At 39.9% G+C, this 21,362-nt stretch overlaps 1 protein-coding gene and 2 long non-coding RNA genes across 4 annotated transcripts in view; 1 reads left to right on the plus strand and 2 right to left on the minus strand.

Moving 5' to 3' along the window:
* Positions 1 to 21,362, plus strand: part of fbxl7 (F-box and leucine-rich repeat protein 7) — a 100,719-nt gene that overhangs the window by 42,255 nt on the left and 37,102 nt on the right. The gene's annotated exons all lie outside the window — the stretch shown is intronic.
* LOC141378051 (uncharacterized) overlaps positions 1 to 21,362 on the minus strand; it is a 91,304-nt gene that overhangs the window by 6,412 nt on the left and 63,530 nt on the right. The window lies entirely within an intron of this gene.
* Positions 1,235 to 21,362, minus strand: part of LOC141378052 (uncharacterized) — a 30,063-nt gene continuing 9,935 nt past the window's right edge. The window contains exon 2 of the long non-coding RNA XR_012391492.1: positions 1,235 to 1,464. This is a non-coding gene — a long non-coding RNA (uncharacterized lncRNA). The remainder of the gene's footprint in view (positions 1,465 to 21,362) is intronic.

Genomic DNA, 21,362 nt, shown 5'->3' on the forward strand with positions numbered 1-21,362 from the left:
TGATAATCATGAAACGGCGATTATTCCTCAGACTATAATCGTACAACCAGTTATAATCGGAAATAATGGCGTAATTTTAACTTTTAAAAAATTTTCTTGTCTTCATCAATGATCCTTTCCTTTTAGGAACCATGAAAAGTTAATCAGTAATTTTAAACGGATGTCCCCTTTAAAAAAAATAATAAAACCTTCATTATTTATGTTGCTCAAAATCAGTATGACTTTCTGTCTTCTTTGATGCGGGTGAATAACTAATGGAAGAATCTTTTGGCTATACTATACTCCTTCAATGCTATTTAAAAAACTTTCTTTTCCACATGTATGGACCAGCGGAAGACAGATAACCTGCAATATTTCATCCAGACTATATGAAAGAGCACAGGATCTCTGCAGAAGTACTCCAATCCTTTTCTGGATTAACAATATGTTTCCATTTAATCATGAAACGTGCGGCTCAGTCTCCAGATTAGCTATTTCAGGTTTGGGAGATTAGATCAGCGCAGTGCTAATAAGAATCTGTGAATAATGAGCTTTGAGGCCCGTGTTTTGGCTGGGCTTCATGGATAAAGCAGAGGGATCATTCGCATCCGACCTGGCATCGGAAAGCCACTGTAAGATTTTGTGTGGCAGCCAATCAAACAGCAGAACTAGTTTCTTAGATTGAACTTAATCCGTTAATCCTTAATTCTGTATTCGTGTAGAAACATTTTACGGAACAACTCACACGAAATAGCTTTGCTTTGCACTCAGTTTGGAGTATTCAATTTTCTCCGCACGTCATCTGCTAATGTCGAAATTTGTGTGCAGGCAGAGTGTACATGTGGTTAATTTGTGTAAAGGGGCCCGGGCCAGGACGAGGGTGATCAGGCTTCAGACTGTTTCTCCAGATCCTCTCTGCTTTATGCATCACCAAACTGGGGAGGGGAGAGAATGAGAACAGGGCAGGCTGGTTAGGAACATGAAATGCCTTTCCTTCGCCTCCTTTACTGTGGCGAAGGCCTGGTTTAAACACCAGATGTTCCAATAGTTCCTTTATGATGTTTTTGATTAAATATGATGAATCCTGCGGCCGTACGGAGGAATACTTCTAGAACAATATTTATGATGACACGGTCACTTCACTTCTTTTTAACATGATAATTAGAGAGAGAAAACATCAAAGAGTCACGCCGCGGTTTGACTTCTCTGTAAGCTGTTACAATAAATGCACGGAAGAAGATAAACAAACAAAGCGCAAATTGTACGCTTATGCCGGAACTGAACATGCTTTCCTGCACCTGATACTGTTTGACAAAAACAAAACATAAACAAGATAAAATATCATTCCTTTTTTATCTATACTGTTAAGAATTGAACTTACTTAAGAACTTACTGACAGCAACTCACCAGTAACTTACTGTAAATCAGTTACAGCAAAAATACTGTATTTACACTTACAGCACCATTTATCTTGCTGTACACTACCTGACAAAAGTCTTGTCGCCTATGCAAGTTTTAGGAACAACAAATAATAACGACTTCTAGTTGATCATTTAGTATCAGAAAAAAATATATAATAAAACCTCTAGACTACGCTTATTTTATAAAAATATATATGATCATGTCTTGATTTTTAATGATTTAATAGGACAGTAAGGTCTGCTTAAACAAAAGTCTTGTCACTTAGCAGAACTAATGTACAGTATATAAAGTCATGGTGCAGTGGAAAAAGAATGAATATTGTGTATGACTCCTATGAGCTTAAAGGACTGCATCCATACATCTCTGCAATGACTCGAATCACTTATTAATAAATTCATGTAGGATGGCAAAGAAAGCATTTCTGCAGGACTTCCAGAGCTTATCAAGATTCTTTGGATTCATCTTCAATGCCTCCTCCTTCATCTTACCCCAGATATGCTCAATAATGTTCATGTCTGGTGACTGGGCTGGCCAATCCTGGAGCACCTTGACCTTCTTTGCTTTGATGAACATTGATGTGTAGGCTGACGTATGAGAAGGAGCGCTATCCTGCTGAAGAATGTTCCCTCTCCTGTGGTTTTTAATTTAATAGGCAGCACAAATGTCTTGATACCTCAGGCTGTTGAGGTTGTCATCCACTTTGCAGATATCTCGCTCGACCCCATACTGAATGTAACCCCAAATCATGATTTTCCTTCACCAAACTTGACTGATTTCTGTGAGAATCTTGGGTCCATGCGAGTTCCAATATGTTTTCTGCAGTATTTGAAAAAGTTGGAATCTGAAAATCTACCTTCTGCCAAATGATTAACTAGAAGTCATTATTTGTTCCTTTTACAACTGTGATTAATGACAAGACTTTTGTCAGGTAGTGTATATGTATTTTCAGTATGAATTTAATTTTTTAGTGTAAAATAAATAGTACATTTTCACAACGCAACTTTAAAATACAGTAACATACAGCATAACTGCCCTACAGTGAAATAGAGGTCATATTACAGTAAAATACTGTGTAATTTACAAAAATTGTTAACAGTGAACAATAAGTTATGTTTGTTTAGATTACGTGTGAGTTACTTTACAGGTATTTTATTTACTTTGCAAAAAAACAAACCAAAAACAAAGACATTTGACAGTTCAAAAACATGCATTCACTGCATTAAGCCATTTGTGCATTTTACACTACAATTTAATGTTCCTGAATGAATCTGCTTTTGAACAAAGCGAGTGAGCCATTGCTTCGAATATCCGTTAAAAGTTAGTGTTTCCAAAAACGTTTTTTATATATAGTATGAATATGGTTAGTTCGAATCATTCAATGGGGGCGACACAGTGCCTCAGTGGTTAGCACTGTTGGCTCACAGCAAAAAGGTTGCTTTTTTGAGCCCCGGCTAGGCCAGTTGGCATTTCTGTGTGGAGTTTGCATGTTCTCCTCGTGTTTGCATGGGTTTCCCTAAGGTGCTCCGGTTTACCCCAAAGAAATGCGCTATAGGTGAACTTAATAAACCAAATTGGCCATAGTGTTTGTGTGTGAATGTGAGAGTGTGTGGATGTTTCCCTGTACTGGGTTGCAGCTAGAAGGGTATCTGCTGTGTAAAAAATGTGCTGTATAAGTTGGCAGTTCAATCAACTGTGAGGACCCTTGATAAATAAAGAGACTAGTTTGAAGGAGAATAAAGACACAACATCCACCAAGACCTGTCAGCATCATCTGTAGTATTATCTTACTGTCAATCATAAAACATATCTAGCCTATATGATAGTATAGGATTTCACTTATCTCTCAGAATCTTGCTAAAAGTTATGGTGCATTGAGTTTTTAAGTGTACTTTTTTAAATACCATGAATGTAATCATACTATTTTGCTGTACTTTTATTCAAGCAGTTATAATGTAGGTAACTATTTAAGTTCAGATACGTGTCTCACTTTTTTGTTTCTAAAAAAACAGCCATTTTAAATGAATCATTTGAATGAATTATTCAGTAAATCAAGGGATGGTTCACCCAAAAATAAAAACTGACGGTTAATTCACCTTAAAGAGATGTTGTTGATTTTTTTCCTCAATAAAGCATTAAAGCACGAGCTTGTGGTCACTTGGTTGCATACGTGCACTTGCTCTCTCAGGTATGAGTTGACAAGTGAGTGAGGATGAACGTTTTTTCTAAATGAATCATACGTGTGATCGTCTGAGATGTGGCAACTAAACTACACTTGCTCGTCCTAGCATACACTTGCGAGCATGCTGAGAAGTTTGTAAAATGTAGTAAACTCTCAGTTTGGGTGAACTATGCCTTTAAGAATGGGGCTTATTGCCACCTAATAGTTGTTTAAGTTGGCCATTCGAATATCACTGGATATTTTTTGCATGCTCAAATTCCTTATTTTAAATAATGATGCAAATAGGGGGTGACACAGACACTGTTTGACATGCTGCTTTTTCCAGGCATGCCCACAGTGCGGCGAGAGGAAAACAGTTCAACATTTTTACATGCCATAAGCGCTGGTCCATGTGCACTCTTTGAATTTCCTGTTGTCTAAGCAGAGCACATGGATAAGTTGATGAAATTAAATGCAGCCAAACACTGCTGCACTTTTCTTTTCTCCATAAATAAATATTGTAGCAGAGCTTTATCGGAAATTTCCTCAGAGAGCACAGCTGCAAGTTGCTCAGCAACTGCAGACGCCATACTCCGGAGCACATTCAAACATCTGCAAGAGGAAACAGTGCAACTTGTACATTCCACACTTTTACATGCAACATTTAAATGGCCTATTAGTGTACTATTTATTTATTTAAATATGAATAATATTTGAGTATATATATTTATGACACTTTATATCGACATTGGACACACCTTGTTTAGGGTAAGATTTACTCTAGGTTATTTGTTTTTATAAAAGCCTTCTTTAGTGTCATTCATCAACCCTTTGATTTCCAAACTGATGTCTTAAAACTGTAATAAAAGTGTCACGAGTTGTAGTTATGTTTTTTTATTATTATTAATCAACTTAGTGGACATTTCACTTCAGCTAATCATGTAGCTAATCATGCGTGAAGCAATATGATACACATTTTGCAGAAATACTGGAAACAAGCAAATAATTTTTTGAGGCTGGTTTGAATTTAAGCTGGATTTTTTCCCAATATATTTTGTTCAGATATGAAGGATATCACAGAACCTGTATGAATTGCTTATTAATATACAAATTAGTGTCAAAATAAAGAGGCATAACGTGAGCGATTAGTCCATGTGTTTTGCTGGTAGTGCAGCTGCTCTTAATAGCACAAGCGCTGCAGAGGCCCACAACCTCGCATGAGAAGCTCTGAAGGCATTTTAATCAAAACAAGATGCCCCTCTGGAAGCTGGAAGGGGCATAGCTGAGACATATGCAGGACCAGCGTCTGTCAGGAACTGTGGTTAGACTGACAGATGAGCCAAGAGCAGGCAGTGCCAGGTCTGTCAACAACCTCTGATAGAGCCCAAGCACTCCAGTGCTGAAGCTGCAGATGGAGAGATCCGTCTCTGCTGTCATGCTGTCTTAGGCCATGTGCACCCGTATTTTTATAAACAGAATATTCCAGCTTTGTTTTTGTTTTTTTTATCCACATGAAAATGTCAAAACGCACTGTGACGCATGTTAAAGGCACGCCAAACCAACAGACTGCGATAATGACACTTTTATGCTGGGTTAACACCAAACGGGAATTACGTATTTTTGCGAGTAAATTGCATACAAGTCGATGCAAACATGAGAACAGAGGATGCCATCCTGTTGTGCGAACGATGAAGAATATGCGATGCATTTGCCACAAACATGTGAAATTTGCCTCATTTGCATTTTCCACATTTTGTGTGAAGCCAGCTCTCTTGGCCAGTCTGTAAGGAGAAAGCAGCGTGCACTTCATGAGGCAAAAACTCAGTTTGTTGTGTTTATCCACTAGACCACACTGTGCCCGGGATTTTGGAAAATCTTCATCCTGGCCAGATTTTTAAAAATGTTTTGGTTCCAGTTACCTGATGCTCTGTTTTTGTTTTTTTGAAAAAAAGTGTAGTTTTGTATTTACCTTTGTAACGGAAGGCCAGCTAGCGTCTTCGTGACAATTGCGACTCCCATGCAAAGAATTGCTGGTTTGATGCCAGCTTAGAATGGATTGGGTGCAGTAGGATGGGATGTTAGTTAGGTTTAGGGGGGTGAGTGTAACAGAGGGCAGCTAGCGAAGTGCTGTGCAGGTAAACCTCACTCTTCTGACCTCAAAAAGGTACTCTAGCAACATATGTTAGAGGCCATAGTCTTTAGCCTTCTTGTTAGAGCAACCGACTTCCATGCAAAGCCATCGGTTCAATCCCAGCTCGGAGGGTGTTGGGTGGTGTAGGACCATTGGGGTTACATTGGTGACCCACACGGGATTGATGTTTAGGAGGGTGAATGTAATGGAGGGCAGCTAGTAAAGCACTATGCCGGTAAACCTCACTCCTCTGACCCCAAAAGGTGCTCTTGCGACAGACGCTAAAGGTCATGGTCTTTAACCTACTTGTTAGAGCAAATGACTTCCATACAAAGAATCACCAGTTGGATCCCAGCTCAGACCGGGTTGGATGCAGTAGGACCAGTAGGTTACACCATTTCACTATTTCATTTCTCAATGTGATGTTTGAGCTTAAACGTTCTAATACTTAAAGGTTCTGTGAAGTGCTTTGAAATGTGCATTTTGTTCAATGTGTGACATAATTTCAACTGAAACATGAAGAAGGAAGTTCTAACATGGCGACGAGCTAGACGGACATACGACTTAACGCTCCTAGCACAGACAGCCAGATTTTAGATATTAGGACACTTTGAGATATTTAACTGCGGAAATAGCCTTCGAGTTCATCCATGGTCATGACGAATATTGCTTCCCCATGGCAAATCGAAAAATCACACGGAAGAGGCTGGATACAACTGAGAAAAATCCTAATTGCAATGAAGCTAACATTAGCACCTAGCTAACAGGTGACACTAAAATGAACAATGATGAGAATGACGTGAAGATTCTCACAGATATAAAGAACTTTTTACATCTCAATTTGAAGGCATTTTGAATGCTATTTAAGTTAATAAAAATGAAATTTCTGAATTTGGCGGCAGATTATCAAAGGCTGAACATCGAATTAGCGAAACTGAGGATAATGTGAAAAAGCTACAGAAAACAGTGAAGGTTCTGGAAAATCGAGTTGTAACTCTCAGGGCAGACCTGGATGCGACCTGGAAGCAGAAGGGACAGATGCAGCAAACTTTTTAGAAAACTGGCTTACTGATGTGTTTGGAGCATCTATCTTTCCCAGCACAGTGATTATTAAAAGAGAGCATAGAATCAGCAGCTTCCAGGCAAAGTCACAACAATACCTGCAAGTACTGGTCATGAAATTTCTTAACTTTCGTGATCGGCAGAGAGTGATACAGGCAGCCAGAGAGATGGGAATTGTAAAATTTCAGGAACACAAGGTGATGTTTTAACTGAACTTCTTAGTATCGGTGAGAAAACCAAACTGAGCTTCATGCGTAAGGGTCGGTGGAGGTGCAGTGAGGGATTCGAAGAAACATGAAGACAGGACTGGACATATTTTAGCCAGAGTGAGGGGTTGAGATCAAGTGCATCAAATAAAAAGCAAGTTGCAAAAGCAAAAAGTCTTGAAGGACACGGGACAAGTCAGATACTAGGCAGCATTTGATTGGTCAGAAGATTTTTTATAGAAAACTGAACACTCAAAATATTACTTCAGCTGCTTGTTCAGGCTACTTATTTAAAATGAGTTGAGACAGCACAATTCTTAAGCTTTTTTTTATTTGATGGTTGTTTTATGTTCAGTCCACTTAAATTTATTAAAGCAATTAAGTTAACTTTATCGTTTTGTGTTGGGACAACATGAAGGAATTGTGATGTCAAAAAATAGTTGAGTTATTTAGGCAGAAGTGACAAACTGCAAGCTTTGGATGTTTATATATTTTAAAAGCGAATTTTGTAACTGTTTTGAAGAACGCTAGATTACTGATATCCTTAAGACTAACATTTTGATGCTAACATCTAAAACTTTGATTTTGAATTCATGGAAACTTTAAGAAAGCAAGTTTTGTTGATGCAAACTCCAAAGTTATGGTCGTTGGCCTCCAACACCACAGTGTTACAAGTTCCCTGCTTGCAATGTAAGATCAGATTTCTGTCTGCTGCCAGAGGTCATGCTCTGTGTCAGTGTAGAGGAGATGTCGCATTTCGTTCCTTTTAACTAAAACAATGAATCGATGGTGAGATTGAAGACCTGAGGTCATGAAACTGCATTCCAAGCAGAGGATGTGAGTAGTTCACACGGATTGAGAAGCTTCATTTTGAAGTGTCTGTGTTGTTTTTTTCAAATCAATAAAAGTACACAATCCTGAGCTTAATGTATTCAGGGCCTTTAAATAAGGAAGCATTGATTTACCACACTTAATTGCTTTTAGCAATCAAAATAATACAAGGTTGTAATTAGTTAAAAATAATCATTTCATATATTAAAAGTTTAGTGAAAATGATTTAGAGAGTGATTGATTGAGATTGGCTTACTTTTTGTTCATAAATTGGGATTTTATTTTTACCCTTGGTCGAATAGATTGATTAGTTAATTATAAAAATGATTAAATACTGTTGAAGTCAGAATTATTAGCCCCCCTTTTTAATTTTGTTTTTCTTTTTTTGATATTTCCCAAATGATGTTTAACAGAGCAAGGAAATTTTCACAGTATGTCTGATAATATTTTTTGTTCAAGAAAAAAAGTCTTGTTTTATTCCAAAATTATAAGCCCCTTTAAGCTATAGAGATGCACTGAGACAGCATATTATCCATTACATTAAAATGATTATTTACAATAAAATATTTGTTTACAGAAGTTGCAAGAAATGCACTGTTAAAAGTATCATTTACAGGATATGCAAGAGTTGTTTTATTAAAGAGTATTTTCTGCTTATTTTCTACGTTCTATATGAAAAACATTGAAAATAATATTTTTTTTTTCCAAAAGTAAAAGATATTCATTTTCACTTTTTTATTAGAAAAATTATAAAAATGTTTATTTTAGGTGATGTGCGTTTAATTTCATTTGTTCAACATTGATGTTGAATAAATAATCATAGATAGTAGATAGTGTGTTTCCTTCAGTTATTTTAAAATCAAGCAATGCACCCTTCATTCAGAGATCTCTCACTTGTAATATGTGAGCATATTTACTGTTCAAAACCTGTCAGTGAACTGTGAGGACAAAAATAAATAAACAAAATAATCATTCATTAATTGTAATCGAGTTAAAATGTTCAATTAATCAAGATTTTGATTTTAGACCAAATCGCCTAGCCCTATTAATACCTATAAAAATGCAAGATTTTAAAAAGGAAGCGTGCCGCCAAAGCCCACAATATAACGTGAATGTGATGGATTATATAACAACACATTTGCAGCTTTGATTGATGTGGCATGTGCAGTTTAACTGCCGAAACCGAATTAGTCGCCTTGGCTAGTAGTGATTCCCCTGATAGTGTCCTGCGTGGAGCCGAGCAGTCATCTGTGCATGAGTAAACAAAACCAGCAAGCGGCTCTGACCTCCCGTTCACCCTCAACCCAGACCCTTTGGAGTCTGCTCAAAACATGGAAACCGGCCTCAACTCCAAACATCTCGTTTTCATCCTTCAAAAGGTAGAAGATTTAGCCTGAGATTACGCTTCAAGGGTTGCGTCTTGAGATAAGCACCAATCTGCATTAGGCATATTTGCGAGCAATTACCCCTGGAACACTCCTGAGATGAAACAGGACTGTTGTTCTCAAATTTGCAACCATGATTCCCTCCCCAACCAATTTTTTTTGTTCCAGTTGGAGTTTTCCTATGAGAACGTAGCGTGTCCTTGAGATCAGATGTGATTATTCAGAAGCTGACGATGTAGTCTGGATGAATAAAGGTCTGAAAGTTCAACAGCAGGAAGCTTTAATCAATCCCAGAGTTGACAGCCGGGTAATTAATAATGGTTGTGTCGGGCCTCGTGAGCAGCAGCGTCTGGGATTACGAAGGTGTGCAGGAAAACATTCCCGCTTGACGCTGTTCAGAGGTCAGTGAGTGATGGGATGCTGAACAGCTGGACGAGCGATGAGTCTGAGGGTTCGCAGCAGGCTTTGCTCAAGTGAGCTTTGGGCTGAAATGGCATTCTTCGCATTCTCGTCTGTCGATTATCGCTCTGTGTATTTAAAGGCCTTCACCTACACCTACGTCTCAGGGCCTGGTTATTATGGGAAGACCGATACTGAACATTTGCTCTCAATACTTTGGGTAAATGAATCACATGCTTTGTGGTGGAGCTTTTTGGCAGCGTGTCGTTGAATGGGTTTCAAAAATGCTGTGTTTGGTTTGTTTGCAAATTGAGTTATTTAAATGTTGCAGCTGCAATTTGGATTGGTTATGGTTCAGATTCTTCATTGGGGCCTGTTGTGTTCTAAATGGGGGTTTTAATTGGGATAATAGGGATTAATGATCATACATGGAGCCCATCAGGCTCATTGTGCACCTGGTATTGTGCAATAATGTTATTGTAGCTTTTATTTATAAATTGGTATTTCTTTGATTTAGATTTTTAAAAATTGCTGTAACTCAGAATATCGAATTTGCTACTATCAGACTGGTTTCAGTTTGTTTGTCATTAAATAGATCATTCAGTCAAACAGGAAATTTCTGTCATCATTTTCTTCTTTCAAACTATATTATGTATATACACTCACTGGCCACTTTATTAGGTACACCTTACTAATACCGGGTTGGACCACCTTTTGTCTTCAGAACTGCCTTAATCCTTCCTGGCAACGATTCAACAAGGTACTGGAAATATTCCACAGAGATTTTGGTCTACATTGACATGATAGCATTATGCGGTTGCTGCAGATTTGTTAGCTGCACATTCATGATGGTAATCTCCCGTTCCACCACATCCCAAAGGTGCTTTATTGGATTGAGTTATGGTGACTGTCGAGGCCATTTGAGTAGTGAACTCATTGTCATGTTCAAGAAACCAGTCTGAGATGATTTGTGCTTTATGACATGGCGCGTTATACTGCTGGAAGTAGCCATCAGAAGATGGGTACACTGTGGTCATAATGGGATGGACATGGTCAGCAACAATACTCAGGTAGACTGTGGCATTGACACAATGCTCAGTTGTTAATGATGGGTCCAAAAAAAAATCTCCCACACCATTACACCACCAGCACCAGCCTGAACCGTTGATACAAAGCAGCATGGATCCATGTTTTCATGTTGTTGATGCCAAATTCTGACATTACCATCCGAATTAAGCAGCAGAAATTTAGACTCGTCAGACCAGGACACAGTTTTCAATTGTAGCCTCAGTTTCCTGTTCTTAGCTGACAGGAGTGGCACCCAGTGTGGTCTTCTGCTGCTGTAGCCCAACCGCTTCAAGGTTGGACGTGTTGTGCATTTAGAGATGCTTTTCTGCATTCCTCTGTTATAGCAAGTGGATATTTGGGTTACTGTTGCATTTCTATCAGCTCGAACCAGACTGGCCATTTTCCTTTGACCTCTGGCATCAACAAGGAATTTGTGCCCACAGAACTGCCGCTGGATATTTTCTCTTTTTTGGACAATTTTCTGTAAACTCTTGAGATGGTTGTGCGTGAAAATCCTAGATTAGCACTTTCTGAAACACTCAGACCAGCCTGTCTGGGACCAACAACCCTATCAAGTTCAAAGTCACTTAATTCATCTTTCTTCCCCATTCTGATGCTCAGTTTAAACTGGAGCAGATCGTCTTGATCATGTCTACATGCCTAAATGCATTGAGTTGCTGCCATGTGATTGGCTGATTAGAAATTTGCAAAGATATACAGTATATGAGTATATTACCCATTATCAAAGTACAGCTTTTTCAGCTGTCTTGGAAATGTCTTCAAAATATCTTCTTTTGTGTTCAACACAAAAAATAAGACACTCATAAAGATTTAAAACCACTCGAGGTTGAGTAAACAGCAGATTTTCATTTTTGGATGAACTGTCCTTTTTTTTGAGAGTTTTTTTGGATAGTTGTCCTGATTTTGTTATTTTTTGTTTACAAATTTCTGTCTCAATTTTATGTTTAGTTTTACAGAAGCACTTTCAGTGAAGAAAAATATTTAAACAAAGTTATATTTTTGCACAATTTCATAATACGTGAATAAACATTTTTAATAATAGAGATAAAATAATTGTTTGCACAAAGATTTACGCCAAAACTAAGTACAATTCAATTATGAAACATGTAGATAAACTCATTCATAACATAGAAGAAACATTGGTAAATATTCATAGTTAAGAATTTACATTAAGGAACTGTTCAAATAATCTACAACAAGGTCTTCTATATTAACATGCACTTGACAGATTTTTCTGTTTGACATAGAAATTATTCTCAGCTTTTCTCATTCTACTGGAGGCATCTTGATGTTTTTTTAAAAATCGTCCGATACTCTTATTTCAACGTAATAATCAAAGAACTTTGCTGCTGTTTGCTGTACCATGGCTGTAGCTGGCACAATGATATTATGCAGCACCTGAAATAGTCCCCAGATATATAAATTCCTGACCAGCACTAACATTGCAGCTGACAAATTGGTAAGTGACTGGATTTAGCTGTGTAGCGATGGCTATGTGCGTTCCTTAGTACTGGTAGCTTTGATTATATTTATGGAAGTTAGCCGATTTTCAGGCAGTTTGTAATATCATTAAACAATGGTCTTAGTACACAATGCTACTTCAGAATATTAAAGCTTTAAACAGGAAAATTATCAAAACACTTTTTGACTATTTGTGAGAGGCTAATTGTCTAATTCAATTCCATGATCTATGCTAAGCTAAGCTAAGCTAAGTTGAAAGTGTTCCTGCCAGACCAATAGATCGTCAGAATTGATTAAAAAAAAAATTATACAACTCTTTAACTCTGTAGGGGAAGTGAAAAATAAGCCTTTTTTAAGTTGAGTGTTACTTAAATAGATAGATCACCATCTCTGAATCATAAAAGATTTTTAAAATAAATGCTTTAAAATGTTATTGTCCTGAATTCACTTTGTTGCTGTAAACATAGAATGCTGCTACTGTTTTAGCATACAATGACAGTCAGTGGAGTAAAGTGTTGTTTTAGACTCTGCTGACTTTAATTACATGGATAAAAACAGTTGCAACTGTCTATGTTTATGCTGCCTTCACATGCTGTCAGAATTATCGTAAATATAAGTTTCATAGTCAGGAATTCAACATGAGCACTGAACAGCCCCTCAAGTCGTATTTAGTCCGAATATCTTAGTTTGCCAGACAAAACGATTGCTGCTGTAAACATATTTATTAGTAATAGAATAGAATAGAATACCTTTTTCATTGTCACTGTGCATATATATAATGAACATTATATATAATACTTATTTATTATTTATACTTATATATTAGTTCCTAATACTTATATAGTTGAAGTCAGAATTATTACCCCCTTTTTGATTTTTATTTATATATATATATATATATATTAGGGATGTGCGGAGCAGCCGGTATTTGTATTTGTATTTGTTGAGGGGGGGAAAGTATTTGTATTTGTATTTGTATTCGAGTAAAATTCAAAATGGCGCAAAAATATATATTTTTTCTATTACACTTCTAATTTACGTTATAGTGAAAGTATTGTTTAATTATACCCATTATATAAATTATAGATCTGCAATATTGGCTGTTGTTTTTGAACATGTGACAAGAAATGTCATTAAAAAGAAAATAACATAGAAGCCATTATCTCATCCATAGGTAAACCAACAACTAATAAAATACCATTGTGAATATTATGAACCCCACCACCACCGTTCTTGTTGAAGGACACTGAATAGACAGAATAAAAACAAATAAAACTGTTCTTCTTCTGAAAGAACTTCTTTCCAATGCACAAAATTCCAAAAACTAAAATTAACTAAATAAATCTAAATAAAACCCTGCCTGGGAGATCTGGCAGAACAAAAGTATTCTATATAATACTAAAAGATACAGCCCTGCTATTGCCATCTGCCTGCCACAAAACAGACACAAAGTTTTTTTTTTATGTTTGAAACTGACTTGCTGGGGCAGAATGTGGCTGTGTTGATGGTTTGGTGCTTGTGGAGGGTTTATCAGAGCATAGCTGTGCTGATTGAGGGGATTGATGCTTGTAGGGGGTTCACAGACAGTATCAGGAGAGGATGCTTTTAGTGCATGTGATAATACATTACATAGAAGGTTGCGCGGTGGCACAGTGAGTAGCACTGTCGCCTCACAGCAAGAAGGTTGCTGGTTCGAGCCCTGACTGGGTTCTCCCCATGTTGGCGTGGGTTTCCTCCGGGTGCTCCGGTTTCCACCACAGTCCAAACACATGCAATACAGGTGAATTGGGTAAGCTAAATTGTCCCTATTGTATGTGTGTGAAAGAGAGTGTATGGATGTTTCCCAGTGCTGGGTAGCAGCTGGAAGGGCAGCCACTGTGTAAAACATATGCTGGATAAATTGGTGGTTCATTCCACTGTGGCAACCCCAGATTGATAAAGGGATTTAGCCGAAAATAAATGAATGAATGATTATGGATAGAAGATGTTGACAGATATTTAATATCTCTGCCTCTGCTGATTTCACTTTTTCACACATTATACACTATCACTTTGTTTTATCTGCAGCTCCACTGACTGTAAAATGCTTCCACACAGAACCTGAATGTTTTTTTTTTCTTTTGACTGGTGGAGGACCAAGAAATGGCTCAGCAGCAGTCTCATTTTTTTATAGTGCCCAAATGTATTTGAGTTGTTTTAAGTTAATAAAAAGTGACGGGAAGCTATGCTAAGGTTAACTAGCCTATAGCATATGTCTTGCTGTCTGCAAAAGACAGTAATGTAGACGTACCATATAACTCCCATAAGTGCATACTATTCGACACAACTGCACAAGCATCGTTTTAACCTTTATAAACAAACGTTAACGTTACTCTGTCAACAGTCTATTGTCTAAATTACCGCGCTAACAAAGCTAACGTTGCGTAAACAGAGCACCCGGTTGCAGACGTCAGACGTCCGATCAAACTCCGCTTCAACTCCGCTACAAGTTTATAAACTGCCTTTGGAACCCAATTAAGGTACAAAAATCTATTAAACAAGAATAATGATGCAGTGAAGTATTTTTTTCGCTCAGCCGAGCCTTCTGTCTGTTGCTGTGGAGAAGCGCCCTCCGACTTCTGACTGAGCGTCTCTCTCTCTCTCTCTCTCTCTCTCTCTCTCTCTCTCTCTCTCTCTCTCTCTTTCTCTCTTTCTCTCACTCACTCACTCACTCACGCGGGCATGCACTGTGGTCTCATGAGGAAACGCTGCTTTTTGATATAGTGTTTTTGTTGCTCCCGAATACAAATAATTTTTCAAGTATTTGTTCGAATTAAGTATTCGTAAAAACACGCTATTCGTGCCTTTCCGAATACCGTATTCGGGTTCGGCTCCACCCTTAATATATATATATATATATATATATATATATATATATATATATATATATATATATATATATATATATATATATATATATATATTCCAAAAGATGTTTTACAGAGCAAGGAAATTCACAGTATGTCTGATAATATTTTTTCTTCAAGAGAAAGTTGTTTCCCCAGAAGTTGTTTTATTTCGGCTAAAATGAAAGCAGTTTCAATTAAAAAAAAAAAAAATTATGGTCAATATTATAAGCTCCTTTAAGCTATATATTTGATAGTCTACAAAACAAACCATCGTTATACAATAACTAGCCTAATTACCCTAACCTGCCTAGTTAACCTAATTAACCTAGTTAAGCCTTTAAATGTCACTTTAGGCTGTATAGAAGTGTCTTGAAAAATATCTATTTAAATATTATTTACTGTCATCATGGTAATGATAAAATTAATCAGTTATTAGAGATGAGAAATTGGGGAAAAAATAAACAGGGGGCTAATCATTCAGGGATATAACAATTCTGACTTCAACTGTATATAGTTCCTAATACTTAAATATTTCCTAATATTTGTTAAGTATTAGATTAAGTACTAATAAAGTATTTGCTCCTACTACAGCATTTATATAACCTGTTGTTATTAAATACATATATAACCATTTAAAATAAACCTTATGCTTTATAAACATCTTTTTGATCACAATTACAGAAGGTAACCAAGCTGACTATCTGTATAGAGGGTTATGAATGTGACAAGCTCATCATTGTGACGTCATAAGTCAAAAACAGGAAATTTGAAGCATGAAAGCATGTGAAGACAGCAGTATTTCTGCTTTAGTGTTTGTGTTTAAATGAATAGTTCACTAAAAAATTTTAATTACCCTATAATTTACTCACGCTTAAGCCATTCTCAGTGTATATGACTTTTCTCTTTCAATCAGACATAGTCGGAGTTGTTTAAAATTTTATTCTGGTTCTTGTGTGTTGTACAATATAAGGTCCATGGACCATAAGATGTAAGCTTCAAAATAAAAGCCACAATCCAACACCATTATACAGCATGGAAGGGCTTAGATATAAAACTAACTGGATTTTTCTTATACAGAAAACAGTCTTATACACAGAGAATAGCTTAAAGGTGAGTAAATTATGGGGTGAATTTCATTTTTGGATTAACTATTCCTTTAATTTAGCAATTAAGTTTAGTTAATAATTAATAATTTTTAATTACACCGTTTTTAAATATATATATAGTTAATGTATTTATGCATTTCATTACTTCATTATATTACATTTTAACTCAACATGGTGCATACCATTTCTCATTTTTCACGGTAAAAAATATTTATTTTCCTATTGGTTTATTTCAATTAATAAATTTTTATATTAAAATCGTTGCTCTAAGCATTTTTAAGGTACTTTTCCCAGCTTCCTGTTCTTGAGAGAAGCAGGCAAAGGTAACATTGCATATCCGGTTGTAAACCTGATTCAAACAGCCCTATTCAAACAGTGTTTCTCGCTTTGAAATATCGGGGGCTGATTTTTGTCTGCTTTCTTTTCACTTTTTGTCAGAGCGGCCATTAATCAGTGAATTAAAAGGCTAGTTGACATGTTGTCTCTAGAGTAGTTTTATGTCTGAGATCCTCATTACACCTGCCTGGAATACCAATCCACAGTCTATTATGCTCTATAGACAGACTTTGAAAAGAGGAAGAAGGCCACCCTTGAACAATTCAAACAGAAAAAGGTATTTCTCATTTATCAAGGTTTGACTAGCAATGATTTGTAGGGAAAAGCATTTAAGTTGTACACTGACATTAACAGCATTTTAGTTTAGCTTCAAGTTTCATGTTTTCACCTCATTTTCATTAGATTACGAGCGGAACAGGCATGGAAGAGTTTTAAAATAAATGCAATAATGAGATACAATTCGTGGCTTGAGGTAATTTTGGCTCCTGTGGCATGATATGTGGTTTGGGGTCAAATTTGGCAAAGTTACTTCTTTAAACCAGAAGTTTTCAGGGATTCAGAAGAAAGTAACTGGAGCAAATAAAACTTGGCAGCTTAAAGGGAGAGAAACAAAATAGGCTTTTTCTTTAATACAAACATTATCTTGCAGATTCTTTAAAGTTAAACAACATACAACTGTGAAATAAGTAAGAAAGGACTTGAAAATTCTCTGTTACTCTCAATGTATTTGAGTGTAGTATCATTTTTTTTTTCATTTTTGACTAATAAAAATGCTGATTTTAGAATATAAAATAAAAATAGGTCAAAATAAAAAAGCCATGTTTACAGCCCTTTTTATATTCAATTCAATTCACCTTTATTTGTATAGCGCTTTTACAATGTAGATTGTGTCGAAGCAGCTTCACATAGAAGATCATACTAAATTGAAACAGTGTATAAAAGGATAAAAATAAAAAAAAATATATAAAATAAAATAAGAGGATAAAAAATATAAATCTTTTTTTAGAGAGTAATGTTGTAACTTCAGATAAGTTAAGAAATCTTGGCCTGCTGCATAAAGCTGGCTGAACTCTTACATTGCTGATTAGATTTAAAGTTGACAAAATCAAATAAATACAACTTGGCTTAGATCTGGGGCCTGTACCATGTAGCTGGATTAGCTGGCTAGCCAGTTAACTTTGCACCAATCTTGGGTTTTAGGTAACATAAAGGCAGCTTGACTTTAATCACTCTTTGTTGTCATGGTATTATGGAGCAGCTGAGCTACCTTAATGGTTCCTAAAACCCAGAATTAGTGTTAGCTAAACTAAAAGTTAACTGGCCTGCCATCTGGCTTCATAGTACAGGCTCCTGGTTCACTTGTTTCACAACAGTTGATATTAACATTCTCTGTTAACTCAGGGTTTAATACAGAAATAAACATGCTAATGCAGTGAAAGTTTGAGAAGGTAACTAATCTGATTTTGATGATGTAAGTTCTCAAACAGCCTGATGGGCCATTCACACATTGTGTCTTTTGCATGCAAGTTCGTTACTTCTTTGTATTTCTCACGTATTCCAGGCGCATCAGTTGAAAACATCTCAACTTTTCAGACTGCCACAAGCGCACTGCTAGTCCTGTGACAAGAACTGACCGATCAGGGATGTGTTTCGTAAACAATGACGTAACTCGCGGCTGAACTATCACAGTACGATGCATTGTTTGGGAAAAGAACGATGTTGTGACGAGTGTTTCCAAAAACCCTTAGTTCCCCTTCGGTTGGGGAACTTCAGTGCCATAGAGTGGATTGATTGAAATCCACGAAATGGGAGGATTCGGTTCAGAAGCCGCTTGTCTGAAAGAGTATTGAACGGGCCAATGAATGCAATGAATTGGCAGCGTAAGCTTGCACAGGTGTACTTCATTGCCAATTATCCCAGCATATAAGCACACCTGGAGCGAGCAGATGCCATCCTTTTCGCTTCAGAGACTTTCTGATTGAGTCGATGAGGGTTCCTCCTGCTGTGACCAGCGATTCTGAGCGAACGAGAGTATTCTCCCGGTCCAGAGTGTGTACACGCAGCGGCAGACGGTCGAGCTGGGTTTCTCCCTTGCCTGGCGTTCTTTGGGTCCGGTCCTCCAGAGCGGTGCGTATAAAGTTGCAAACTTCACAGAAAGAGCAACACAGTCGTGCAGCACGTCCTTTTCAGGACGGCGCTCCGAATGTGCGTTTCTGGATGCGGTGGTTTCCTGTCCTCGGATGATGGGCACGAGCACTGCGTTGCATGTCTGGGGGGTCCAGCATGTTAATGCGCTGCTCGCGGGCAGTTCATGTCGTCATTGGGATGCCATGACTGTTGCGCAGTAAAGATCGCGGCTAGCCTTTGCAAAAGGGCGAACCACCCCAGTTGTCCCCTGCTCTGCAGCGGGCACTCGGGCAGATCTGAGGGTTTCAGCGAGAGATAATCCGTCGCCCACGGGCCCGCGGACCTCCCGCTCCTCTAAGCGCTCCATCCAAGCTTCGGGCGGGGGAAGCGATCCGTCTAACAGATGGTAGCCCTTACGCCCGATGACACCGGAGACCAGACGTCCACCGCGGCATCGGAGGGTGGGCTTTCATTGTTCGATGATGATCCAGACCCGCTCGCCCCCTTCGGGCTGGTGAGCGCTGTCACTACGGATCCTGAAACGGACATGTTAGCCGTGCTTTCCCGGGCCGACTAGAGGGGCGTTCTTTTCTTCCCGGAGGTGCACAGTAGGCTCACGCGGTCTTGTAAAGCACTTTTTTCTGCACGTGCTGCGTGTCCCTCCACCCTAACCACTCTTGACGGTGGAACAGCCAGGGGGTATGTGGCGATTCCTCAGGTTGAGTGCGCGATGGCGGTAAATCTGCGCGGCGCCTCTTCTTGGCGGGGTCCGCCTCGTCTCCCATCCAAAGCCTGTAAGTTATCTACCTCCCTCGGAGCTAGAGCTTACATAGCTGCGGGCCAGGCTGCTTCCGCCTTGCATGCGATAGCCACCTACCAGCGCTACCTAGCGCAGGCGCTGGCCGAGCTGCACGAGGGTGGGTCCAACCCAGGCTTACGAGCTTCGCACCGCCGCCGACTTAGCTCTTCGGACTACTGAGTCCGCTGCGTGTGCGTTGGGGAGGACGATGTCCACATTAGTGATCCAGGAGCGCCACCCCTGGCTGATATGCGCGAAGTCGACAAAGTCCGCTTTCTTGACTTTCCCCATATCCCAAGCCATGTTCGGCGAAACCATCTGTGAATTCACCCAGGAATTCAAGGCGGTGAGAGAGCTGTTGATGGGTGATGTCTTATCGGCGGTCCGTAGCCCGCTCCGCTCGCCGTGCCATTCATACCTGCTCCTCGCCGAAGGCGCCCGCCTACGAGAGCTGCTCCGCCCCCGCACACGCCTCTGGCGAAGCGAGCGCGTCGGGCACCTCGGAAGCAGGCAGCCCCCCTGCCCATAACGCCGCTAAGTCTGGCAACGGACCGCGAAGCGTCCCTGGGACAGGCCATCTGGAGAAGAGGGAACTTGCTCTTTCCCCGCTGGAGGGCGGGGCCCCATTTCACAACGGCACTTTTTACTGCCATGAAAACATTATGAAAGGGCACTTTTCACTTCCCCAGATGTGACAGCCCGAAATCTGCCAGTCTGGGACGCTATGCTTTCTAGCTTGCAGATTCGGTGCGTTTCGCCAGTGGCTCACGAGCGCTGGGAGGATGGTCTCCTTTCTCCCACCCCTCGAGCCTCCCCTCCGGAGCTCGGGTTCGGAGTGAGAGCAAATATCTCACCTCCAGCTTTTCCGTGGGACCCGCGAGCTTCCCGGATCAGCACACCCACTCCGCGCTGCCCCACTGCTGGTACGTCAGCGATTGTAGCGATGAGTCCATTAGCGGGAGCTCTGCCTGCCTGGTTAGCGCGGGCCAGCTCTTCGCGGTGGCTCATACGCACAATCAGACTCGGCTATGCGATTCAGTTCACGAAACGGCCCCCCAAGTCGCGGGTGTGTATTCACCAGGGTCAGCCCCCTGTCCGCCCTTGTCTTGCGAGAGGAGATTGCTGTCCTCCTGGCGAAGGATGCAATCGAGCCGCTCCCTCCAGCCGAGATGGAGAGCGGGTTTTACAGCCCACACTTCATCGTGCCCAAAAAGAACGGTGGGTCACGGCCAATCCTAGATCTGCGCGTTTTGAACCGCTGCCTGCACAAGCTGCCGTTCAGAATGCTCACGCAGAAGCGCATCCTCCGGTGCGTTCGTCCTCTGGGTTGGTCTGCAGCATTAGACCTGATGGACGCGTATTTCCATGTCTCCACTCTTCCTCGCCACCGCCAGTTTCAGCGGTTTGCGTTTGAAGGTCGAGCTTGGCAATACGAAGCCCTCCCCTTCGGGCTCTCTCTGTCTCCGCGGGTCCTCACCAAGCCCGCGGAGGGTGCCTCAGCGCCCCTTCGGCTCGCGGGCATCTGCATACTCGATTTCTTTACGACTGGCTGATTTTTGCCCTCTCTCGGAGCAATTGATTATGCACAGAGACAAAGTGCTCTGGCACTTCCACCTGTGGGGGTTTCAGGTCAACCGAGAAAAGAGCAAACTCGCCCCCGTGAAGAGGATCTCTTCTCTCGGGCTGGAGCTGGACTCGGTCACCATGGCAGCGCGTCTCTCCGGAGAGCGCGCTCAGCTGATGCTGTACTGTCTGAGAGAGCTCGACAGTAAAATAGTGGTCCCACTGAAACTATTTCAGAGGCTCCTGGGGCATATGGCATCCGCAGCCGCTTCATGCCGCTCGGATTATTCTATATGAGACCACTTCAGCACTGGCTTCACGAACGAGTCCCCAGACGCGCATGGCACGCGCGCGCACACCGAGTCTCTGTTACTGCGCTGTGTCGCCGCGCCCTCAGCCCTTGGAGCGACCCCTCGTTCC

Source organism: Danio rerio, chromosome 2 (genome assembly GCF_049306965.1).
Source record: "Danio rerio strain Tuebingen ecotype United States chromosome 2, GRCz12tu, whole genome shotgun sequence".
Lineage (NCBI taxonomy): Eukaryota > Metazoa > Chordata > Actinopteri > Cypriniformes > Danionidae > Danio > Danio rerio.